The sequence below is a fragment of the Giraffa tippelskirchi genome, chromosome 6, assembly GCF_054371585.1.
Source record: "Giraffa tippelskirchi isolate mGirTip1 chromosome 6, T2T-mGirTip1v1.2.pri, whole genome shotgun sequence".
NCBI lineage: Eukaryota > Metazoa > Chordata > Mammalia > Artiodactyla > Giraffidae > Giraffa > Giraffa tippelskirchi.
The window spans coordinates 99,751,491-99,775,475 of NC_137280.1; the positions used below are offsets into that span (position 1 = coordinate 99,751,491).

The 23,985-nt window shown below is 36.5% G+C and overlaps 1 protein-coding gene across 1 annotated transcript in view; it reads right to left on the bottom strand.

Moving 5' to 3' along the window:
• LYRM7 (LYR motif containing 7) overlaps positions 1–23,985 on the bottom strand; it is a 620,686-nt gene that overhangs the window by 407,080 nt on the left and 189,621 nt on the right. The window contains exon 3 of the mRNA XM_081500261.1: positions 17,238–17,318. The gene's annotated coding sequence lies outside the window, so the exon portion shown is untranslated. The remainder of the gene's footprint in view (positions 1–17,237; positions 17,319–23,985) is intronic.

Here is a 23,985-nt window from a genome sequence, read left to right on the forward strand (position 1 = left end):
CTCATCCAACACAAAGCAGTTGGATAATAAATATAACTGCAAATACTAAGGAATGCATCAGCTTTTCCCTCAAATTTTATTGAAGAAAGAGTGATGATCACTAATTAGTATCAGTAAAAGGTATGGGCAGAAATTCTGATTCTGTGTTCACACTTAAATACAGTATCTAAATTAACATGTGAATATTTCCTTTCAAAATTTGCCTTTGCCCTATCCTGAAGCATTCTGGATTTAAGTTATTCTTAAAATAAATGATCTTCCATGCTAACCATTTAGTAAACTATTTCTCATTCTCAAGAACACTTCCACTCTCGAGAGGAGTGAGAAATCTACTTCTCTCCAGCTTTGTGGATAACCACCAACAAACAAAAATAAGTACACAATTTTAATAGTTATTAATCCTTCCTAATATTTATACATAAAAAAAGCTCTGGTATTTCAGAGATACTTACAATACAAAACAAACAAAAAATCCTAACTGGCTGATTGTTCATATAGTAAAAACAAAAAATAATGTACCAATTTCAGTTGTTTTTTCCCCCATGTTTTAAATACGTTTAAAATAAGATTCCTGGAGATTATGAAATAGTTCCTTAAACTTCTAGTGTTCCTTAAAGTGTTAAAATTATAAACTATATGTTAGATGAAAGAGTAGATTTGAATTTCTTTCATCACAACTAGAATCTTAACAGGATTTTTGAAAAGCTCTACCATGTTCTGAAAATCATTGTAAAGGAACTATTCTATGGGCATGGATGTGAAATAATTCTAATGTAAAATATTTATTTTTCAAAATTATGCCAAAATATGATTTTAGTTATAGTTAGAAGGTAAAATATGATTAACTCTTGCTCTGAAGTTTAAAATATGAGGTTTAAAATAATCAAGTTTTTTTCTGGATTATTTACCTTGTACATTTAGTCTTAATTTAAAAAATACCACTGAAGTTCTGATAATCTTGTGAATAATACTGTAATTTAAATTTAAGAATTTATACTTTATACCAATACACTGACATTTTAGATAGAGAATGTTCTAAATTGTTTCCCCTGGAAAATGAAATACATCTTAAATTTAAAATGCTGATAGGAAAGTGAACTTCAGAAAAAAAAATTTTCTATTAATTTAAAAGGCAAAACTTACAAATTATTTCAAGTCAGTTTTCTAGTTTCAAAGAAGAGTATTCCACATTTGGAAGGTAATATGGTATATGTCAGGTATAGAGGGCATTTAGGATTTCAAAAAATTATCATATTAAAAATTATGTAGCCATTGCTAGTCATGATTTCATGCACAATGTATGATTTGTTGGCTATTGTTAAACATATCATGTTGTAGTTCAGAGTGTTCCACTATGCTCACACCTGAAAATTCCACTGACAAGTTTTAAACAGAATGCTAAATCAGCACTTTAATAGTTCCTAAGTAATGTTAATGACTGAAAGCCAACACCCTTGGAAACAGTAACATCTGATGATACATTTTTAAATAGAAAGTTCACATCTGTGCAGTTTAGTCATGGTTTCCTCAGTCTACTACCAGGTCACATATATACCATTTTGCATTTGTTGGATGGAAAATAAAGATTAGCTATTTAGAAGCCAAAAAAGTGTTAGTTTCTCAGTCATATCCGACTCCTTGGGATGCCATGCACTGCAGTCCACCAGGCTCCTTAGTCTGTGGAATATTCTAGGCAAGAATACTGAAGAGGGTTGCCATTCCTTTCTCCAGGGAATCTTCCTGATCCAGGGATCCAATCTGGGTACCCTGCATTGCAGGTGGATTCTTTACCAAATGAGCCGCCAAAAAAAAAAAAATGAAGTTGCTCAGTTGTGTCCGACTCTTTGTGATCCCATGGACTATAGCCTACCAGGCTCCTCCATCCACGGAATTTTCCAGGCAAGAGTATTGGAGTGGGTTGCCATTTCCTTCTCCAGGGAATCTTTCCAACCCAGGGATCGAACCCAGGTCTCCTGCATTGCAGGCAGATGCTTTACTGTCTGAGTCACCAGGGAAGCCCCAAAAGTCAGAAAACCACCTGATGTATCTATCTCTTAAAATCTCCTCTCAGGGCCAACAAGGTGCTATTAATTTATTCCTTAATGATTAGTTAGAGTGATGGTTCTATTTCAGGGTTCCCATAGACATAAAACCATACTTTTCTCTGTTTTCCCATTTTATGTTTTAATTGTTTTCCTGACCATACTAGGGATTCTTTTTCTGATTATTCTATGTTATAAACAGAAAATTTTAAATTTCAAAAAATAAAAATAATTTATATATTAATATAATTAAACATGTAATTAAAAGAAACTAAATATAATGAATATAACAGATCATCACCCTTTAACACAGAAATAATGTGAAATTTTTGTCCGTTAAAGATCCTTGTTTAAAACTCCCTGCTTTGTAGCTATAGTGTTTTCCTTATTAATGACGAGCTTATTCTTCGTATTTTTCTAGATATAATCCCAGGTGAACAGGAGAAGCCGGCAGGGCAAGAGAGATGACAAGTCCCATGGAAAACATGTTACCCAACATGAAACTAGTTACAGGTGAGAGGTCACAACATCAAAAGGAAAATTCCATGTTTCCTTCCCAGTCTGTGAATGCATCCCAGCTAAACTGGAAAGATGTACTTTCTCCAAATGGTTTTGGATTTCTTCATTCTTCCTCTAGTAAGAAGACTTGAATTGAATCCCATGGGTTTGTCTTCCACAATCTTTTGGTCCATATGCAGTCTTTCACATTTATGGAGGAACACTGGGTTCTTGGATATTGTCATAGTGAAACCCTTGAAATTTGAGAAGATGTGTCTTATGTGCCTCTCCAAAACTTGAGAGGAACTTTGATACTAAGTAAAGTTATAGAAAAAGTAAGGAGGAAGTTAAAAGATTACTTTTAAATACTGTGATACTTTTCTGGGATTACAGTTTCCTTTGAATGATGAGATTCAATGTTAAAAAACAAAACCAGTAAATTAAGCATAGTTGAGTCTTCCAAATATGTGACTGTGGCAGTTTCTTTCCACTTTGGCTCAACTGAAAGTAAACTGAGAATAGCACTGGAAAAGAAAATAAAGTTGAAATATTTGCTTTCTTGATACCACCCTTCCTCTCTTCTCTGCAGGATTCCCACTAGCATCTTATTCTCTTCACTCTTTCTAGCACAGTGAATTTGAGACAGAACATGAGAAACCTGCTTATGCTTATATACTGATTATATTTCAGTGTGATTTCCCCCACTTTATATATTAATCTGCAATTCACATAGTAAGTCTTTTAACCCTACTTATAGAATGAAACTTCTTTTTTGATCTAATAATAGTTTTTAATTGGTAGAGAGGGAGCTATTTGAGCAGGTTAAGGGAGAGCAATTCTAAAATCATGAATGGCCTGCTCACATGTATTCTCCAAAAGATAAAAATAACCTGTTTTTTCAGAGTGACTCTATTTTCTGCATGAGTGAGAAGCCTAGTGTAGGCTATGGTGCTAGAAGGCTGTTTGGGGGAACTGTCAGTGGCAGAAAAGTAGGACCTTCTGCCGTGGGCTTCCATGAAGACCTGGGTCTCTCAACCTAATTGTGCCTCCCCCAGGATGCCCCATCCCTCCAGATAGAACTCCAGGCTCCAGGAATCCCTGGAGCCTAGCATGTGGAAGGTTCATAATAACTTTTCTGAACTTCCTCCTGCTCTGGACACTCTCAGACATGTATTTGATACCTTTCCAGATGTCTGTGTTTAAAGACATATTTATTTTACTCCTCCGTCCCCATGCCTAAGTCTATCTAACTGAAGGTATTTCCATGAATCCAGTGTAGGTACTCCTACAGCTCTTGGGTTGTAATGCATCTCTGTTGTTTTCTGTTGTTAAATAGGCAATGAGGTGTGGTGTTTAAGGCTACTGACTTTGGGGTCCATCAGGCCAGGCTTATAGTAAACATCCAGTAAAAGGTAGCAAACAGTGTAAGGCTTTTATGATATTTAACTTACACTGCACCTTGGATATGTAGAGAAAATGTACTTTGTTTACTGTATCAGAAAACAATCCGGTCCTTTCTCTTAAGCCACTACCTTCTTGTTAGTGAGGATATCCCTATCTAAAACTAATCCAAGCTCTGTCTGGTCATTTAGAAAGATGCTTTAGATAGCAGTGTTAAAACTCTTTCAGATAAAAATTCCTGGATTCTCTGAGAATCCCCTTCATCATCCCTATAGCATTGTTTCAAAGTGGTAGAGAAGAATCTGAGTCTTGGCAATGATGCCATCAGCATTCTCTGGTTTTCTGGACAGGGGTCCACCTGGATGGCTTGTCCTGCTGGACAATCATTGCTCAGTCCTCATCTGGGCTATGCCGTTTTAGTCTCAGGACCTGATAGTCATTATACATCAGCCTCAGTCTCAGTTCCCATTGGGGCCACAAGTAATTCTGAAGTATGGCTGAGAGTTTCAATGGCCGCAAAGTGGCTTGCCCTGTAACCTTCCTTGTTCCTCACTCCAGTATGGACACACTCTGGTAAGTGCATCAGACAGATCCTCAGTTGCTTCTCCGCCACACAGGAAACAAGTGTGGTGTGAAGTCTCCTCCTCTGCCTGACCTTTGTTCTGTTAAGTTCATGTGGCTATGCCCCAGGTTGGGACAGCTGTAGCCTGTGATAGGACATTTTGTTTCCACTCTTCTCACACACAAGCAAAGTAATGTTCAAAATTCTCCAAGCTATGCTTCAACAGTATGTGAACCAAGAACTTCAGATGTTCAAGCTGGATTTAGAAAAGGCAGAGGAACCAGAGATCGAATTGCCAATATCTGCTGGATCATAGAAAAAGCAAGAGAGTTTCAGAAAAACTTCTGCTTTATTGACTATGCCAAAGCTGTTGACTGTGTGGATCACAAAAAACTGTGGAAAATTCTTCAAGAGATGGGAATACCAGACCACCTGACCTGCCTCTTAAGAAATCTGTATGCAGATCAAGAAGCAACAGTTAGAACTGGACATGAAACAACAGACTGGTTCCAAATCAGGAAAGGAGTATGTCAAGGCTGTATATTGTCGTGCTTCTTATTTAATTTATATGCAGAGCACATCATGGGAAATGCCAGAATGGATGAAGCACAAACTAGAATCAAGATTGCTGGGAGAAATATCAATAACCTCAGATATGCAGATGATATCACTCTTACGGGAGAAAGCAAAGAGGAACTTAAGTACCTCTTGATGAAAGTGAAAGAGGAGAGTGAAAAAGGTGGGTTAAAACTCAACATTCAAAAAACTAAGATCATGGCATCTGGTACCATCACTTCATGGCAAATAGATGGGGAAACAATGGAAACAGTGGCTGACTTTATTTTCTTGGGCTCCAAAATCACCACAGATGGTGACTGCAGCCATGAAATTAAAAGGTGCTTGCTCCTTGGAAGAAAAGTTATGACCAACCTAGACAGCATGTTAAAAAGCAGAGACATTATTTTGCAGACGAAAGTCTGTCTAGTCAAAGCTATGGTTTATCCAGTAGTCATGTATGGATGTGAGAGTTGAACTATAAAGAAAGCTGAGTGCCGAAGAACCGATGCTTTTGAACTGTGGTGTTGGAGAAGACTCTTGAGAGTCCCTTGGATTGCAAGGAGATCCAACCAGTCCATCTTAAAGGAAATCCGTCCTGGTGTTCATTGGAAAGACTGATGCTGAAGCTGAAACTCCAATACTTTGGCCACCTGATATGAAGAACAGACTCACTGGAAAAGACCCTGATGCTGGCAAAGATTGAAAGCAGGAGGAAAAAGGGACGAAAGAGGATGAGATGGTTGGATGGTATCACGACTCGCTGGACATGAGTTAGAGCAAGCTCCAGGAGTTGGTGATGGACAGGGAAGCCTGGGCTGCTGAAGTCCATGGGGTTACAAAGAGTCGGACACGACTGAGCAACTGAACTGAAGAGTTAAAAACTTCCCTATCCTTTGAGTCACCCTCACTTACCTAACACATTTTTCCTCTCTGTGCCAAAATCTAAATTATGGGACTTTCAGGCATGAGTTTATGTTCTTTGTTCTTCTCTCTCCCTTTGTTTTTCACTATAACTGAAAAAATGGTCTTTTCCCCTTTCTCTTCTTTGCTTGTCTACCATATCTTCTTTTGAAGTATCAAAGCAAGAAATCAAGGATTTTAAAATAATTCTTCCACAATAAACTTGCTTATCTTCAAAATGATGTTTTTGAGAATTGCAAGCCAAATTATAGTCTAGCTTTTTCTTTATATTCTTTCTTGAATAGATTGTAATCTCCACCCAGATATGGATACTCCTAACGGCAAAAGAAAAAGCACACTGATTAATTTTCAAAATACTACTCCCTCTGCAGCTCTGATCCTGACCTTCAGGGCATACTATTTTATTGCTATGATAGGTTTCTTTTTCAGTAGATGATATAGAATACCTTCATCTTTAACAGTAAAATGACGTAGACACAATTAGTCATTTTTAGAAAAAGCTTTTGGTTAGAGAATTGGAGGCTAGATAAATATTCTTTAGGTTACCCTGAGTCTAAAATTGTTTTGGTGATTTCAAGAGTCAGGAATTCTCTATTGCATTTGTACTCCCATCAACGCACCTGTGTGAAATTATGCTCCATTTTCAATTTATTTCTGTTCCCACAAAACCTATTTCTCACACAGCCACCAAAATGACCCTTCTAAAATGTAAATCAGATGTCTGTTCTGCTTAGAACTCTCAAATAACTTACTACCTCACTTATGATAAACCCAAACATTTTCCCATGCACAGCTCACAGAGCTCTGTAGGTATTCTGGTGCACGCTCACCTCTCTGATTTCATTTCAACTCACTCACTCTCAATCCTAGTACCAGCCTCAATGCCCTCCTTGCTGGCTCCCCAGGATGTCAAACAAACAAAATATTCCTTTTTTGGGGATTATAACATATGCACAGAAATACAGGTGACATCATGAGCCAGTACACACACTTACATGCAGTGAAGGGCATATCTTATGAAAAACTACATTTCCTTTAACAATGAACTCTTATACCTTCTTTTTAAATCGATTTAATTCTAGTCTATGCTTTGTTTAGAAATGTTGCTGTTGATTTACTAAATTTATCACACCATCCACAGTTTGGGTAGAACCTCATATTTCAAAAACAGTATCTCAAGACTTCCCAGACAACTCTAAAAGAGTAGCTTCTTTTAGTCTCTATTTTTCTAGTCTGTTTAATTTTTTCCTCACTTATCAGTTTAACATTATATTATAAATAAATATAAATATAAATATTATATATTTATAATATAAATATATTATAAATATGTTTATTCACTTAATTTTTGTTCTTTACCTGCCTGTCCTAGCAATGGCCAGGAAACAAGCTCCAAGTATGTAAAAGCTGTGAGTATTTTGTTCAACGATGTGTCCATAGTTCCTAAAACAGTGCTTCTTTTATAAAAGGTGTTAGATAAATATCTTTTTATGAAGTAATGAATCATATATAACTCATACATAGTCAAGAGCTTGCAAACTGGAGCCAAAGCACCTGTGTTTGAATCTACCCTGCAACTTTTCAGGTATGTCATCTTAAGCAAGTTTATAACTTTCCATACTTCAGCTTACTCATTACAGAAATAACAATAAACCATTACTCATGTGTTAGTGTGCAATTATGACCATTAAACTAATAAATTTCTGTAAAACATCTAGAACAGTGTCTGGCATGTAGTAAGTGGTAAATATTTGCTATTATTATCCATATTATTTACAAAATGAGATTAAGATACCAAGTTATAGATCTGGAGATCACTTATAGAGATACCAGTGTCAATCATAGCTGGCTTCCCTCATAGCTCAGTTGGTAAAGAATCCGCCTGCAATGCAGGAGACCCTGACTTGATTCCCGGGTTGGGAAGATTCACAGGAGAAGGGATAGGCTATCCACTCCTGTATTCCTGGGCTTCCCTTGTGTCTCAGCTGGTAAAGAATCTGCCTGTAATGAGGGAGACCTGAGTTCGATCCCTGGGCTGGGAAGATCCCCTGGAGAAGGGAAAGGCTACCCACTCCAGTATTCTGGCCTAGAGAATTACATGGACTATATAGTCCATGTGGTCTCAAAGAGTCGGACATGACTGAGCAACTTTCACTTTCACTTTGGGCTTCCCTTGTGGCTGAGCTGGTAAAGAAACCACCTGCAGTGTGGGAGACCTGGGTTCGATTCCTGGGTTGGGAAGATTCCCTGGAGAAGGGAAAGGCTACCCACTTCAGTATTCTGGCCTAGAGAATTCCATGGACTAAACCCGTGAGGTTGCAAAGAGTTGGATACAACTGAGTGACTTTCAGTTTCACTCACTATCAATCCTCCTAATTAATTAATAACACCAATATTTAAGTGACTAATGTGCAAAAATACTGTGAAATGCTTTAATGATAAATGATGAACCTCACATAGGCATATGTAATAATTAACATAAATAATATGCAAAGTGATACGTAAGTAAAAATTTATAAGCCCTTTTAGTATCTATCATTTAATAAAAAAAAATGGGAAAAAACATAGTTGTTCAGAAGACAGAGGCCCCATGCCTCTCAGTAGGTCCCTGTAGGGAAATAAAATTGCTCTTGCTTTCTCAGTGTTCTCATAAACACACTAGCCCTCTGAGACTCTTTAGAGACTGTGAGAATTAGAACTGTAGCCATTCATGTAGTAAATTGCTTTGATTCAAAAGGATAATAAAACTCTTATGTTGACAAAAAAAATCACCACAAGAGGTTCCTATGTTAAATCCCCAACATGCCAGGAAGACTGAAACTATCATCTTTCTAGGTGTTTTCATTTAAAGAAAGAATGAGGCCAAGGAACTTGGAGTCAGTCTCTGACTTTCAGAAAGATATTATTTACAAACCAAAGGGATGGAGTAAGAAAACCCTTCCAGGAAATGAGTAGACATCTATCTTCTACCACTGTATAAGCATAGCAATTTATTTTTTTTTCTCCTTCCTTACCCGTGGATGAGTCTATCCACTTGTATAAAACAACCAACTTGGCTCTCATCTTGTCACTACAGAGGTAGGGACTAGGGCAATGGGAGAATGAATCATTTATTATTTAGTGCAGTGTATTTAATAAGAAATCTATCTCTGATTCAGAATACTTTATACATATACATATTCATGTATGTATTCAGGATAAAATGAATACATATCAATATTAAACATTCAAAAGTACTCAAATAATTTTTTCTGATGAATAAAGGAAGCCAGGTCCCCCTTTACAGTAAATTTAATTTTATCTAACAAAAGAAATAATTGTTATAAACACCCAAGAATTTTATTTTCCAATTACAAGTAGTTTGAACCATAATGGTTAAAACCAAAGACAATGACATTAGACCTGGGGTGAGTTGCTTCATGGGCCTCTGCATCCTTCTCTGTAATATGAGAACATTAATAGTTCATATCTAATAAGTTATTGGGAGTCTTATATCAGATACCCGGCCATATAAGTAAGCCTGAGCCATACCCTCCAGACTTTGACTGACAGTTTTATTCCAATTGTGAGAGAACCTGAGCCAGAACCACCCAGCTAAATGACTCCCAGGTCTCTGATCATCAGAAATTATAAGAGACAAAGGAAATCAAACCTGAATATTCACTGGGAGGACTGATGCTGAAGCTGAAGCTCCAATACTTTGGAGACCTGATGCAAAGAGTTGATTCATTAGAAAAGACCCTGATACTGGGAAAGATAGAAGACAGGAGAAAAAGGGGACAATGGAGGATGAGATGGTTGGGTGGCATCACCAACTCAATGGACTTGAGTTTGAGCAAACTCTGGGAGATGGTAAAGGACAGGGAAGCCGGGTGTGCTGCAGTCCACAGGACTGCAGAGTCAGATACGACTGAGCGATTGAACGACAACAAAGTAAACACTCACTGTTTTATGCTGCTAAAATTTGGTGTAACTTGCTACACAGGATTAAATAATACAGATATCTTATATAAAGTCACTTACATAATCCTTGGCATATAGTCTAATAAATGCTGGCCAACAGGAGCAGCAGCAGCATCTACAGGGAAGTAGTATGATTACATGGCAAGGAGCTCATGAATACAAAGACAGGAGCTTTTTGTATTTCAAAACTGAGTAATCTAACAACTGCATAAGAGCCAAATATAATCTTCATAGCATGATAATAATTCAACCTCTATAAGCACAGAGATATTGTAGATGCAATCAGTCCCTATTCCAAAGGCGAAGAAAGTTCACAAGCTCTCACCTGACTCTCACAAAGAATCCCTTCTCTCAAATGTAATACTTTTGACCCACTCATAGAACACCAAAAGAGAGATAGAGTCCCTTCTAAGGGAAAAAAGAACAGGATTTCTCAGACCAAAGAGTAAAAACTAAGCTGCTTTCTTCTGTGACAGTGATAAAAACAGTAATGTATTACCTGAAGACACAGATATATGACATACACCAAATCTGTAGATAATTCATGTTCCAGTCTCATGATCTAGTAAGTTCAAATTGCCTTTTATGTGATAATAAGCTTGTATTTCATCAATACATAGAGTAATAAGTGGTAGGTTGCAGGGGGTGGGTATGCAGAGGACAGAGACTGCAATTTGAAAATGATAATTCACAGGCCCATAGTATTTCTTTATAGAATTATATGACAAAGTCAAAAGGAATACCCACCAGTCATTATCTGACTAGAACCCCAGGTTTGTAAACGTGACTAGGACAGATGAGCAATGTTTGAACATACGTCACTCCACTTCACAGTGGACCCTACCCATGTGATTGATCATCAGCGTCAAACAAGTCTGCAGTTGAATAATGAATCTTCCATGCCTGGCAGTAGTAGGACCATAAGTAAGAAGCATTTTTTGCTGTGTTTACTCATTTTAGAAATCATTTAATCTACCATGGTTATCTCCACTAGCCCAAAACAATATTCAACAAATCATAGACTCTAATTGCCAAAAATATTACAATGCCTGACTTTTAGTCACTTTTTAAAGGAATATTTGTGATATATCTTTCTTAGATGGGTAATCAAGGACTTTTGAAAACTGGTTCTAATCTAACTTTCTTAGTATCATGTTACCTTATACATCTAGGTTAATGTAAATGATGTTCTTAATTATCCTGCTCTACCTGAGTTCATTTCAGTTCTGCCAGTTTAAAGACTACCCATGTTTCAATAATGCCACATTCCACCTCTGAATTGCCATGGCATTTTCTTTGAAACCAGCAGACTATAACTGCTAAGACTACAATGCAGAAAATCTGTTAGAATTGACCAAAAACAGTTACTAGAAGTTATGAGTGATTTTGTAAAGGTTCAGGATACAAGATCAATATTTTAAAAGGCAATTGTGTTTATAGTTTAACAACAGACAATCAGAAATAGAAATAAAATGACAGTATTATTTATAATACATCAAGAACACAAGACCCTGTGGGATAAAATGGACAACAGATGTTTAAGACTGAAACACCAAAAGTACCAAACACTGACATATTCTGGGTCAGAAGACTCAATATTATCACACATAAATTCTTTCCAAATTTATTCAATAAATTCAATTTAACCTCCCCCAAAATGCCAGCAAGATGTTTTTAAAACTGACAAGCTAATTCTAACATTTATATAGAAATTCAAAGGCCCTACAATTAGTCAAAACAATTTTCAAAAGAACAAAGTTGGAAGATGATCTTTACCTGATTTCAGGACATCTGGTAGTCCAGACAGTATGGTATTTGTGTCAAGCTAGAAAATATATCAATGGATCTAAAAAGAATCTTCAGAAATAGACCACACATAGATGGACAACTGATTTTCTTAAAAGGTACAAATGAAATCCAACAGAGAAAGATTAGCCTTTCAATATATGGTGCTGCATATTTTGGCTATCTATATGCAATGAACTTCAACCCATAACTTGAACACTATACAAAAATCTACTCAAAATCGGATCACAGATGTAAATGTAAAACCTAGAAGAAAACAGCAGAGAATCCTTGTGACATGGTTCTGGCAAAGATTTCTTAAGTACGACACAAAAAACATGATCCAAAAAAGAAAAAGTTGAGAAATGGAACATCATCAAAATTAAAAACATTTGCATTTTGAAACAAACTGTTAAGGGAACAAAAACATAAGGCAAAGACTAAGGAGGAAAGATTTTCAATTCATATATCTAATAAAATATTCTATCTAGCAAAAAGAATCACAAAACTCAAAGAGGAAATCCTTAAAACAATTTTAAAATTTGAAATATAATCATCAGAGAGCATATGTGTCATCAGAGAAATCACACACGTAAATGGCAAAGTGAAATGAAAGTCTTTGACAGAGAAGGGAACAGCAACAGGCAAGCACATAGGAATTGAGTTTACAAGCACAAGTTCTCATTAGTAGAAAATAATAAGTAATTAAAGTGAAGCAGAGAAAACAGTTGAAATATTAAAAATCCATTCAGCTACATGAATACTTTTGTAATATGAGACTGTCAAGAGAGAGGCTGAGGGATCTATAATCTCCAGAATTATTTCAAGCAAAGAGGTGACACTTGTCTACCAGAGGGAACAATTAAAAAGTAATGATATCAGTGCTGCCCATCCACCGTGTAAAATGAGTCTCTTAAGAAAACTTACATGTCTCAAATGATTCTACATTTATTCACAAGTGACACCTCTCTTGCACTTTAGAGAATCTCAGGTCTCATTGGTTGAGTCATGATGAATCAAATCAGCTTTTGATGGATGGATGCCTGTAATGCTGTCTGTGTTTCTCTAGATGGTGGAGAAATGATTCAGCAGTAAGTAGTAGTCTCTGAGTATAAAACGAGCTGAGTGAGGTGTTCTGCTTTTCCAAAGCAAAATCTATTAAGCAAGAGGTATTTCTCTCTCTTTTTAATCCCCTCTCTCTCTCAACTACTAACAATGTTAACATTTGACTGAGGAAGACAGAATGCCATTTTAATGGTGTCCATTTGAAATGAAATTCTCACCTGACTTTGACTCATATTAAAGTACAAAATTGGATTAGTAATTTTCAAACTCTTTTCACCTCACCAGTAAATGGTTCTGTATAAAACTGATGATCCCATGGTAGTGAAAATAAACATCACCACTAGGTATTCAAAAAAAGCACTATGTGAGTTAAGACTGACTCACCATTAAATGCGGAAAAAAAAATTTTTTTTACGTTTACTTACTATTTAAACTGCTTTATTTTTTTTAATTTATTTATCTATTTTTTACTTTACAATATTGTATTAGTTTCGCCATACCTTGACATGAATGTACATGCGTTCCCCTTCCAGAACCCCCCTCCCACCTCCCTCCCCATCTCATCCCTCTGGGTCATCCCGGTGCACCAGCCCCGAGCACCCTGTATCATACATCGAACCTGGACTGGCAATTTGTTTCACAAATGATAATTTACATGCTTCAGTGCCATTCTCCCGTATCATCCCGCCCTCGTCCTCTCCCATCGAGTCCAAAGTGAGTGGTTAACTGTATATCAGATCTAGCTGGTGAAGATTTTAGGGCCTAAGTCCAAATTTCCTAATATTTCAAGGCCTGGGGTTTTAGACAGCACTTACACAGTGTCAACATTTAGGGATAAATGTATAGAAGAATGATAGAATTCCAAGAGTTGGACACAAACAAGGGGTTTACAAAATGAGAAAGACAAAATCTGTTAAAGAATGTATAAAAGGGAATGTTGAATGCTTTACACAGTGTGATAGCCTTATTAAAGTCTAAGCAATTCAACTATATTTAGTATGTTCCACGATATTTACTCATAATCTAGTATAAGTTCAGTATAAAATTTCTGAGGGTAAAGCTAGCCTGTCATACATAAAGTGAAAGAATTCTCTTTCCAGGTGTATAAGTGAGAAATCTTGTGAATCAAACTTTGTGAAGTAAGAGAACACATCTTATTTTTAAGGAATTAGTGGTACTAATGAAACGTCAACCCAAGGAAGTGGCAGAAAAGGTCTTACATGGGGGCTTACCACAAATGAAGTCACAAGGATATCGATGAAGAAAGTGCTGGTTTACTCTGGAATTGATGATGATGATGACAATATGACTGAAAGAGTGCTAACTTCGATTCTTATACAATCGTAAGAATTGTACACAACTTCACAAAATGTGAGCAGAGATGACCTCTGTCATCATTCTACGAGAAATAGATATTCCTTTCTCGCTTCAGATTATGGTAAAAATTCCTAATACATATCTATGCAATTAATATTTTAAGTTTTTGGTAACAGTCAGTCAGTAAACATTATTAGCTTCTAATACAGAAATCCATGCATGTGTGGTAAATCGATGTTTTCAACGGCATGGCTACCACTTTCAAAACCTTGCTCAGAACTCTTAACTATTTTCTACAGAAAATGGTCTACCTCAATATTGTACAGAGATTTGTGTATTTGTCTCTGTGTGCAATCTAGGGACATGTGATTCAATTTGAATGGCAAAGTTCAACAGTGAATAGCAAGTTCACACACTCAGGAGAGCACAGCAGCTCAGAAAATTCATATATACCTCATTCAATGATGTAACCAATGAAGACGGCTACAGAGAAAAGGCATTATTGGAAGCAAATGATAACTTGAACCTAGAGTTTTACAGATTTTTTTCTCTATGTAGTCCCAACAGACATCTAGACTTTTTTTCTTTTCTTTTTGGAAAAGATGGGGCACTCCGTTTAACAATGGAGAAGGGCATGGCAACTAACTCCAGTATTCTTGCCTGGAGAATTCCATGGACAGAGGAGCCTGGTGGGCTGTAGTGCATGGGGTCACAAAGAATCAGATATGACTGAGCAACTAACATTTCATTTCTCTTTAACAAACACCAAAACATTTTGTCTTAAGGATTATTAGTGTTACACCTGCCACATGTGCTATTTCTTTGGTATTGGATATATTACTGAGTAGCAATAACTCATTATCCTCTGTTCAGTTCAGTTGCTCAGCCGTGTATGACTCTTTGCGACCGCATGGACTTCAGCATGCCAGGCCTCCCTGTCCATCACCAACTACCAGAGTTTACTCAAACTCCTGTCCATTGAGTTGGTGATGCCATCCAACCATCTCATCTTCTATTGTCCCCTTTTCCTTCTGCCCTCAATCTTTCCCAGCATCAGGGTCTTTTCAAATGAGTCAGCTCTTCTCATCAGGTGGCCAAAATATTGGAGTTTCAGCTTCAATATCAGTCTTTTCAATGAATATTCAGGACTGATTTCCTTTAGGATGGACTAGTTGGATTTCCTTGCAGTCCAAGGGACTCTCAAGTGTCTTCTACAACACTACAGTTCAAAAGCATCAGTTCTTCAGTGCTCAGCTTTCTTTATAGTCAAACTCTCACATCCATACATCACTACTGGAAAAACCACAGCCTTAACTAGACGGACCTTTGTTGGCAAAGTAATGTCTCTGCTTTTTAATATGCTGTATAGGTTGTCATAACTTTTCTCCCAAGGAGTAAGTGCCTTTTAATTTCATGCCTGCAGACACCATCTACAGTGATTTTGGAGCCCAAAAATATAAAGTCTGCCACTGTTTCCACTGTTTCCCTATCTATCTGCCATGAAGTGATGGGACCAGATGCCATGGTCTTTGTAAGCCACCTTTTTCACTCTCCTCTTTCACTTTCATCAAGAGGCTCTTTAGTTCTTCTTCACTTTCTGCCATAAGGGTGGTGTCATCTGCATATCTGAGGTTATTGATATTTCTCCCAGCAATCTTGATTTCAGCTTGTGCTTCATCTAGCCCAGCGTTTCTCATGATGTACTCTGCATATAAGTTAAATAAGCAGGGTGACAATATACAGCCTCAATGTACTCCTTTTCTTATTTGGAACCAATCTGATGTTCCATGTCCAGTTCTAACTGTTGCTTCCTGACTTGCATACAGCTTTCTCAAGAGGGAGGTCAGGTGTCTGCTATTCCCATCTCTTGAAGAATTTTCCACTGTTTGTTGTGATCCACACAATCAAAGGCTTTGGCATAGTCAACAAAGTAGAAATAGATGTTTTTCTGGAACACTCTTGCTTTTTCAATGATCCAGCAGATATTGGCAATTTGATCTCTGGTTCCTCTGCCTTTTCTAAAACCAGCTTGAACATCTGGAAGTTCACAGTTCACATATTGTTGAAGCCTGGTTTGGAGAATTTTTAGCATTACTTTACTAACATGTGAGATGAGTGCAATTGCACAGTAGTTTGACATTCTTTGGCATTGCCTTTCTTAGGGATTGGAATGAAAACTGACCTTTCCCAGTCTTGTGGCCACTGCTGAGTTTTCCAAATTTCCTGGCTTACTGAGTGCAGCACTTTCACAGCATCATCTTTTAGGATTTGAAAGAGCTCAACTGGAATTCCATCACCTCCACTAGCTTTGTTCGTAGTGATGCTTCCTAAGGCCCACTTGACTTCGCAGTCCAGGATGTCTGGCTCTAGGTGAGTGATCACACCATTATGGTTATCTGGGTCTTGAAGATCTTTTTTGAATAGTTCTGTGTATTCTTGCCACCTCTTTTTAATATCTTCTGTTTATGTTAGGTCCATGCCATTTCTGTCCTTTATCGAGCCCATTTTGCATGAAATGTTCCCTTGGTATCTCTAATTTTCTTGAAGAGATCTTAGCCTTTCCCATTCTATTCTTTTTTTTTTTTTTAATTAGTTTATTTTCTATTTTTTAACTTTACAATATTGTATTTGTTTCTTTTCCTCTATTTCTTTTCTCTGATCATTGAGGAAGGCTTTCTTATCTCTCCTTGCTATTCTTTGGAACTCTGCATTCAAATAGTTATATCTTTCCTCTTCTCCTTTGCTTTTTGCTTCTCTTCTTTTCACAGCTGTTTGTAAGGCCTCCTCAGACAGCCATTTTGCTTTTTTGCATTTCTTTCTCTTAGGGATGGTCTTGCTCCCTGTCTGCTGTACAATGTCAAGAACCTCTGTCCATAGATCCTCTGTAGGCTACAGAAATCTACAGATACTAACTCAGTCTACTGCAGAGAAAGGTTAGCCCTTCTGTAAAGACAGACACACAGACACATGTACATACAGATATACATACATAGATACAACACAAATACATACACACAGGCAAATACATCTACATATACCCACATGTACAAACACATATACCCACACGCCCGTCTATGGTTTAAACTGATCATGGGTTAAAATACATAGGGAAGTGAACTCCAAACCTGTTAGTTTCATGGACAACACTAGGGGTCAGAAGTATGTTTATTCTTCTTCTAGGATGCTTAGTGAAGTCAGACCTGAAACTGGAAGAAAAAATAAGCTATAGTCAGCAGATTGCCCACCTGAGAAGAAATGATTCAGGAGTATATGATAATATGATGTAGAGATATTGAACACACTCTTCATTTCCTGCAGCTTATTCTGGGCCAATTAGTAGCCCTAAAAACAAGTCACAAAATTATGATGTTTCCTTTCATAACTTGGGAGGCCCGATATACAAAAAAATTTGATGCATTTTTAAGAGTGAAAATTTTACTAGGCAGTGTTTTTGTCTTATAAATTAGTATTTTAAAAAATAAAAATTCACTACTCATCTGGAGAGAATTACTACTCACTGGAAAAATATTTTCTACTCTAATAATTTTGAAATTGTGCCTGCATGTGGCATCAGAATCATATACAATGTTCCATGTCAAATCTGTTACAAAATATAAGAAAGGAGCAAGAAATACAGTTAAACAAGAATCAGTATTCTGAACTCTCATGCCTCAAATCATCTTTAGTTCCCTGCAGACATTTTTAATCACCAAGGGACATTAGTAAGATTGTTGACTGAAACCTCTAAGCAGTAAAGCTGGAAATAAGTGACTAAAGTCTGGCTTGCATTCTCATCATTGCTCGGGTTATCATTTATCACACCTATGTGGGGACCTAGTAGTTCATCTTCTCTTGATGGTAGCTATAAATATAAAGATGTTAATAGATTCTTAGGGAGCATGTTTATGAGGTAATATAAACTGTTTGTAAAAACATCCCACATATATTATTTCAATTGCACATTTTTTTTCCTCCAAAGTGACTTTATCCCACTTAGAAGATACCCATTCCTTTAGGTTCATTTACACGAACAGACACAAAAGGGGGTGAAGCCAGGTTACAAAAGCTAGCATTAGACTGCTGTCTTCAGGTTATCTACAGTACGTGTTCAGTGGAAGAGCTAAGTAGACTCTCAATCACCTTTGAAAGTCAGTTGCTCATCTCTGAAACTTAGAAAATTTCTTGATCATGGGCTCAGTATCACTTATGTCAACATCCAGGAGAAATTTATGCTGGAGATAAAGTAAAAGTTACTTGACACATTTTTAGACAGGGTGAACGCCTTCCCATATCATAATGAGGTATTATGACCTCTAAAAATTTAAAGTTGGCCTTTAACAAATATCTAAGTGTATTTTTGCAAATATATACCACTTATTTTGACCAAGACTTTATAGGAAAACAATAGAATTCGCAATGTGGAATTTTCTCCTGGACATTGATTTTCACAAGTCTTATTACCTGTTACCAAAGTTTCTATAAACTCATATTAGCAATGACATAACAACAAATATCAAGAAATAAGAAAATTCGCTGACTTTCTGAAAGAGAGTAGGCTTGTAAAATTTTAGAACTGAAATTTCCTTAGAGATCACTGGACCCAACTTCTTTTTTGTGTGTGTAGATGCTGATACCGTGGACCTCACAGCCTGAGCACCCCAGTGGGCAGGGCTCAGGCTGCATGGCCTCCAGTGTAACATATGTACAGCTCACTGACTCCAGGGAAGGAGCCAAGTGGTATGTGACTCCCAAAACTTATAGATGCTGGTTCTTAAAATTTGGTCCCCTAGCCCAAGCATCAGCAGCACCTGGGAGTTTGCTAAAAATGAAAATACACAGGTCCCATTCCAGAGCTACTGAATCATAAACTCTGGGAGGGGGGCCCAGGGATTTGTGTTTTAATAAGCCCTGCAGTTCATTCTGAGGTACACTGAACTTTGAAAACCACTGGGATAAGTGGTTTTTAGTTCAAGAAAAGATATTTTAATTTTTCCTACTCATATTTTGTAAAGCATTTGAAAGGGTTAACTGAAATTGAAAAATATTCTGATTATATTACTTAAACTTATGACTATGTTGACTAGTTTTTTTTTGCATAAAAACCAAATAGGAATATTGCTTAAAATATGCTGTTTTAATTTACAAATGTTTGCTAAAATAAGGTCCTAAAGGGAAGATAAAATTTAATATACCACATATATGTAATATAACATGTCTTTTAAAAATGCCTATTTTCTGCTAAGATTCACTCCTTAAGTGAATGCTGTGGTTTATTTTGCTTAAGTTGTACTTCCTTGGTATTTGTTCTTGTTTTCCTAAGAAGTCTATGTTCTGTGACATTCTAGCTTTATCAACCTGACAAGGCACAATAACCAACCATAATGTCATTTTCTGTCAACTAAAAACACCTATATATAAAAACTCTAGAAGTCTAAAATATTAAGTACCCTTAATTTCACTGTATTCATTATGCCAAAGAATGGACTATATCAGAAAACATTACAGTGTAGAAATTCCTAAGATTTATCCATATTGTGCATATAGATATAGTTAAATCATTCTTTCTGTTGCATAACATACCATTGTGTGAATATATTACCATTTATCAATTCTTCTATTGATAGGCATTTGAATTATTTCTAGGTTTTTGCTTTTACAGTGTTGCTCTGAACTTTCTTCTCCGTGTCTCCCGGAATATACATGTGTGAGTTTCTTTTGGATATATACATAAAAGTGAAATTGCTAAGTCAGAAACTATATAAATAATGAATTTTACAAGAAAAGACCAAACTTGCTTTCCAAAGGATCTTATCAATTTATACTCTAATAGTAATTTAAAAGAAAGACTGGTAATTCAAATTCTCCCAAAACCTTATTACTGTTCAAACTTCTCAATACTATTTTAATGAGTGCAAAATGGTATCACATTGTGCTTCTATTCACATTTCCACTACTGCTAGTGACATTGAACATCTTTTTCTGCCTTGATTATACATGTGTTTCTCCTATGAAATGGCTGATTGTGTATTTTGTCCATTTTTAAAAAAAACTTTTTTTGTAGGAACTTTATATTCCTTTTTTCCCCCCAAAAACAGGATTTAATTAGTTTTTTCCACAGGCAGTGACCTATCACACTTAAAAATTTCCACTGGACTCAACGAAACTTTCATTTCTTAAAAAAAATACTGAAAACTCTCATTTAGAATTTTTTTTGTTTTTCTTTTGTCAAAATTTTAGTTCTATAATGGAGTGTGCTTTTGTTCATCCACTACAAAAGCTTTTTCTACATATTCACATAGACTTACCACTAATAAATCTAATAAAACTAGAAAAAAAAAGTTAACTTTGGTTGACCTGCTTTAATGTTCCTTAATTTTGATTTCTTCATATGTAAAATGCAGGTCAGTAAAGATAAAGATGAGGTACTGTAACATGATGTAACAGGCTTATTAGCACATTAGGGGAGCAGAAAATGATTATTATTTTAATGCGAATAAAACTAAATTTCCAATAAAGCAATACCAATAAAAATATATTTGCCAAATAACTGAAAATTGTTCATTGTCATGTCCTCATTTACCCAGAGGGAATTAAAGCTAGCCTGTTAGGCTGCCTGAGCACACTGAATATGTGAAGCAGAAACCACCTATATTCTGTCCAGTTGCACTCGGTCAATTAACAGATGCAAAAATAGAGGCCTTAGGAGTTTTTGAAACTTGCCACAGGTAGACAAATACTTAAGGACTGAGCCAAGTCTGGGAGCAGGGTTCTTCTCACAATATGAATATCTGTTTCATCTATCTGGCCCATATCAGTTTACAGAGCACCTCCTTAGCTCCATGACCTTGATTATTATATCATTCAGCTTATAGATATGACTCCCCCCCGCCTCCACTTTTTGTCTTTGGAAAAGTCTTTGGAGATCTTTCTGCATACTTAAATTTTACTGTTTTGGCCGCTGTTACTAAATGAAACTTAAGTTTTAAAATACACACACACACACACAGCTCTTCCTTGCCTTACCATAGGGTTACATCCTAACGAACCCATTGTAACTTGAAAATATCATGTTGAAAATGTATTTAATATACCTAAGCTACCACACATCATAGCTTAGCCAAGCCTACCTTAAATGCTCAGAATACCTGAATTAGACTACAGTTGGGTTAAATCATCTAAAACAAAGCCTATTTCATAATAAAGTATTGAATATCTCATGTAGCTTATTAAATAGTGAACTGAACATGAAAAATAGAATATTGTATGGGTACAGAATGGTTGTGAGTATATCAGCTGTTTACTCTCATGATCAAGTGACTAGACTGGGAGTTTGGGATTGTTGGTACTTCCCCATACCACACATCACTAGCCTACGAAACAGCAACATTTGAAAATTAAAGCACAGTTTCTAATGAATGTGCATTTCTTTCACACCATCATAAAGTCAAAATAGTTTATATTGAAACATTGTAAGCTGGGGACTTACAATGCCTACCAGCCCTGCTCTAGGACATGATTTCTCCTGGTTTTGTTCTTTGCTTACTTTATATCCTGTGCTTGATGGGAGTATGTGAAATGCTGCTCCGACACTATTCAGTTAGCATATGTCTTTATACTAGTGCCCTTGTTTACTGCTTGTGTCATGTACAGCAGTAGTTTAAGGGGTTCTGGAGGGTTGGAGAAACCACGCATTCAGGAGGCCTGTGTGTAGTTGATAACAGACCAGTTACATGCTTCACAAAAGCAGTCAGGAGACAAATCTGCAAGTTTGCTTCTCCACATTCTGATACCATGAGCTAATGGGAACAAGGTTTAGGGGGTCTTAGTGTGCTAAAGGGCTGCCCAGGTGGCTCAGTGGGTAAAGAAACTGCCTACAATGCAGGAGATGCCGGAGATATGGGTTCAATTCCTGAGTTGGGAAGATCCTCTGGAAGAGGGCATGGCAACCCACTCCAGCATTCTTGCCTAGAGAACCCCATGGTCAGAGGAGCTTGGTGGGCTACTGTCCATGGGTCACAAAGAGTCAGACATGACTGAAGTGACTAAGCACAGCAAGTTGGGGACTATCTGTACATGTCTTTACATAAACACACATATATGGAAGAAGCCTCACCATGTGCCCTGGATGATCCTTTGCTGGACATTTCGGCAGTCACAAAGGGCAAATGGGGGATGGATTTCAGTTTGAAGATTTCAAGTTGACTTTGATACTAAAAAAGGGCTCAGAAGTGTTTATGTTTTCAAAAGGGTGTGATACCATTCATGTTACCTCTTAAAGAGTCTCAGTTCAAAAAAGGTAATGAGGTTGACCAGTCAGTTTTCATGTAATCTTGGCAGTAAGGCATCTGAAGAGTGAGGAGTGCTTAAACATGTAACGTTTGCTTGCAAGGTCTTCAAAAAACAATCAAAATCACTTTGCTAATATGTTTAGCATCTTATCTGTGAGTCTATATGCTCCCTTTTAGAACACATTGGTCACCCCAAGTTCCCATTCCTCAAACTTAACAAATGGACACATATATGACATTCAGGATCTAGCTGAGGCAGTGGAAGCCAAACAGGCTTGGTCCAGCATGAGGGCTGTAACTATAGTAGAGCCGTGGGTTCTCCAGCGGATTGGGAGCCCCTGTCCAGACTTGGGCCGGGCTTGGGGGCACTTCCCAGAAGGCCAGTGCTTGGGCATGCCTGACTGTCTTCTATGTTCATTTCTGTCATTCATCCTTTGTTGATCATATTTGTTAAAAACATTGTACTATGAAGTTTCCTTTACAAATTATTTATGGTATTTTTCATAAACAGAATATTTTAACTTAAATATAGTTAAACTGGTTAAATTTTTTTTTAGAATTATTGCTTTTTAGTGTCCTGCTTAAAATACCATTCTCTACCTCAAAGTCAGAAAGATATTCAACTATATATTCTAACAACTTTTGAAGCTTTTTCTTTTTTACTTTAAATTTTATATTCCACCTAGATTTGATTTTGTGCATGATGTGAGGATGGGATCAAATTTTCCAAGTAGAAAATCATTTTTTCAACCTCTGTTTACTGAATGCTTTTCTCCATTCTCCACTGATCTGTCATGCAAACTCCATCAAGTGTCAAACTTAGTGTATCTCGGTAAGTCCTGATATATAAGAGGTAAATTTTTGCCTCATTCTCTTGTCCGTCGTGTCCTTCTCCATTCTCTCTTCTCTTAGTTTATCAGGAGTGTTTTTTTCTAGTACTGGCTGTTTAACTTTTCCACGTAATCATTAAAACTGTTCTCTCAAGTTCCAAGAAGAAAAAAAAAAAAAAAAAAAAAGAAAGCTCATATACTTTTTGCTGGAAATACTTTGACTGTATAGATCAAATTAGGAAAAACTAATATCTTTACAAGTGTCCCCATCCATGAACATATGATATATCTCCATTTTTCTTTAGCACGTATAGTCCCTTCCTAGGAAATTTTACAATTTTATGTATATAGGCCTTACACATAGTTGTTAAATTTAACCTTAGGTATTTTGTGACTTTGTTGCCATTATAAATGATGCTTTTAAAAGATTACATTTTTGAATTGCTGCTAATACATAGAAGTGTAATATTTGAGACTACTAAAATACAGTACTTTTCTATATATCATTGCTAATGTTTAATGTAGATAATCATGTCATCTGCAAATGATGAGAATTTTATATTCTTCTGATTCCTAACACTTTGATATTTTAAACTGTCTTACTATATTTGACAAGACCATGAGAAAAACAATACATAGGTATGGCAATGGTGTGATCCTCCTTTTGTTACTTATATTTTAAACTATTGTTAAGCCCTTATGTTTGAAAAAATTCAAACATAAAATCTGAAGAATGAGTAAGTATAGTTTTCAAT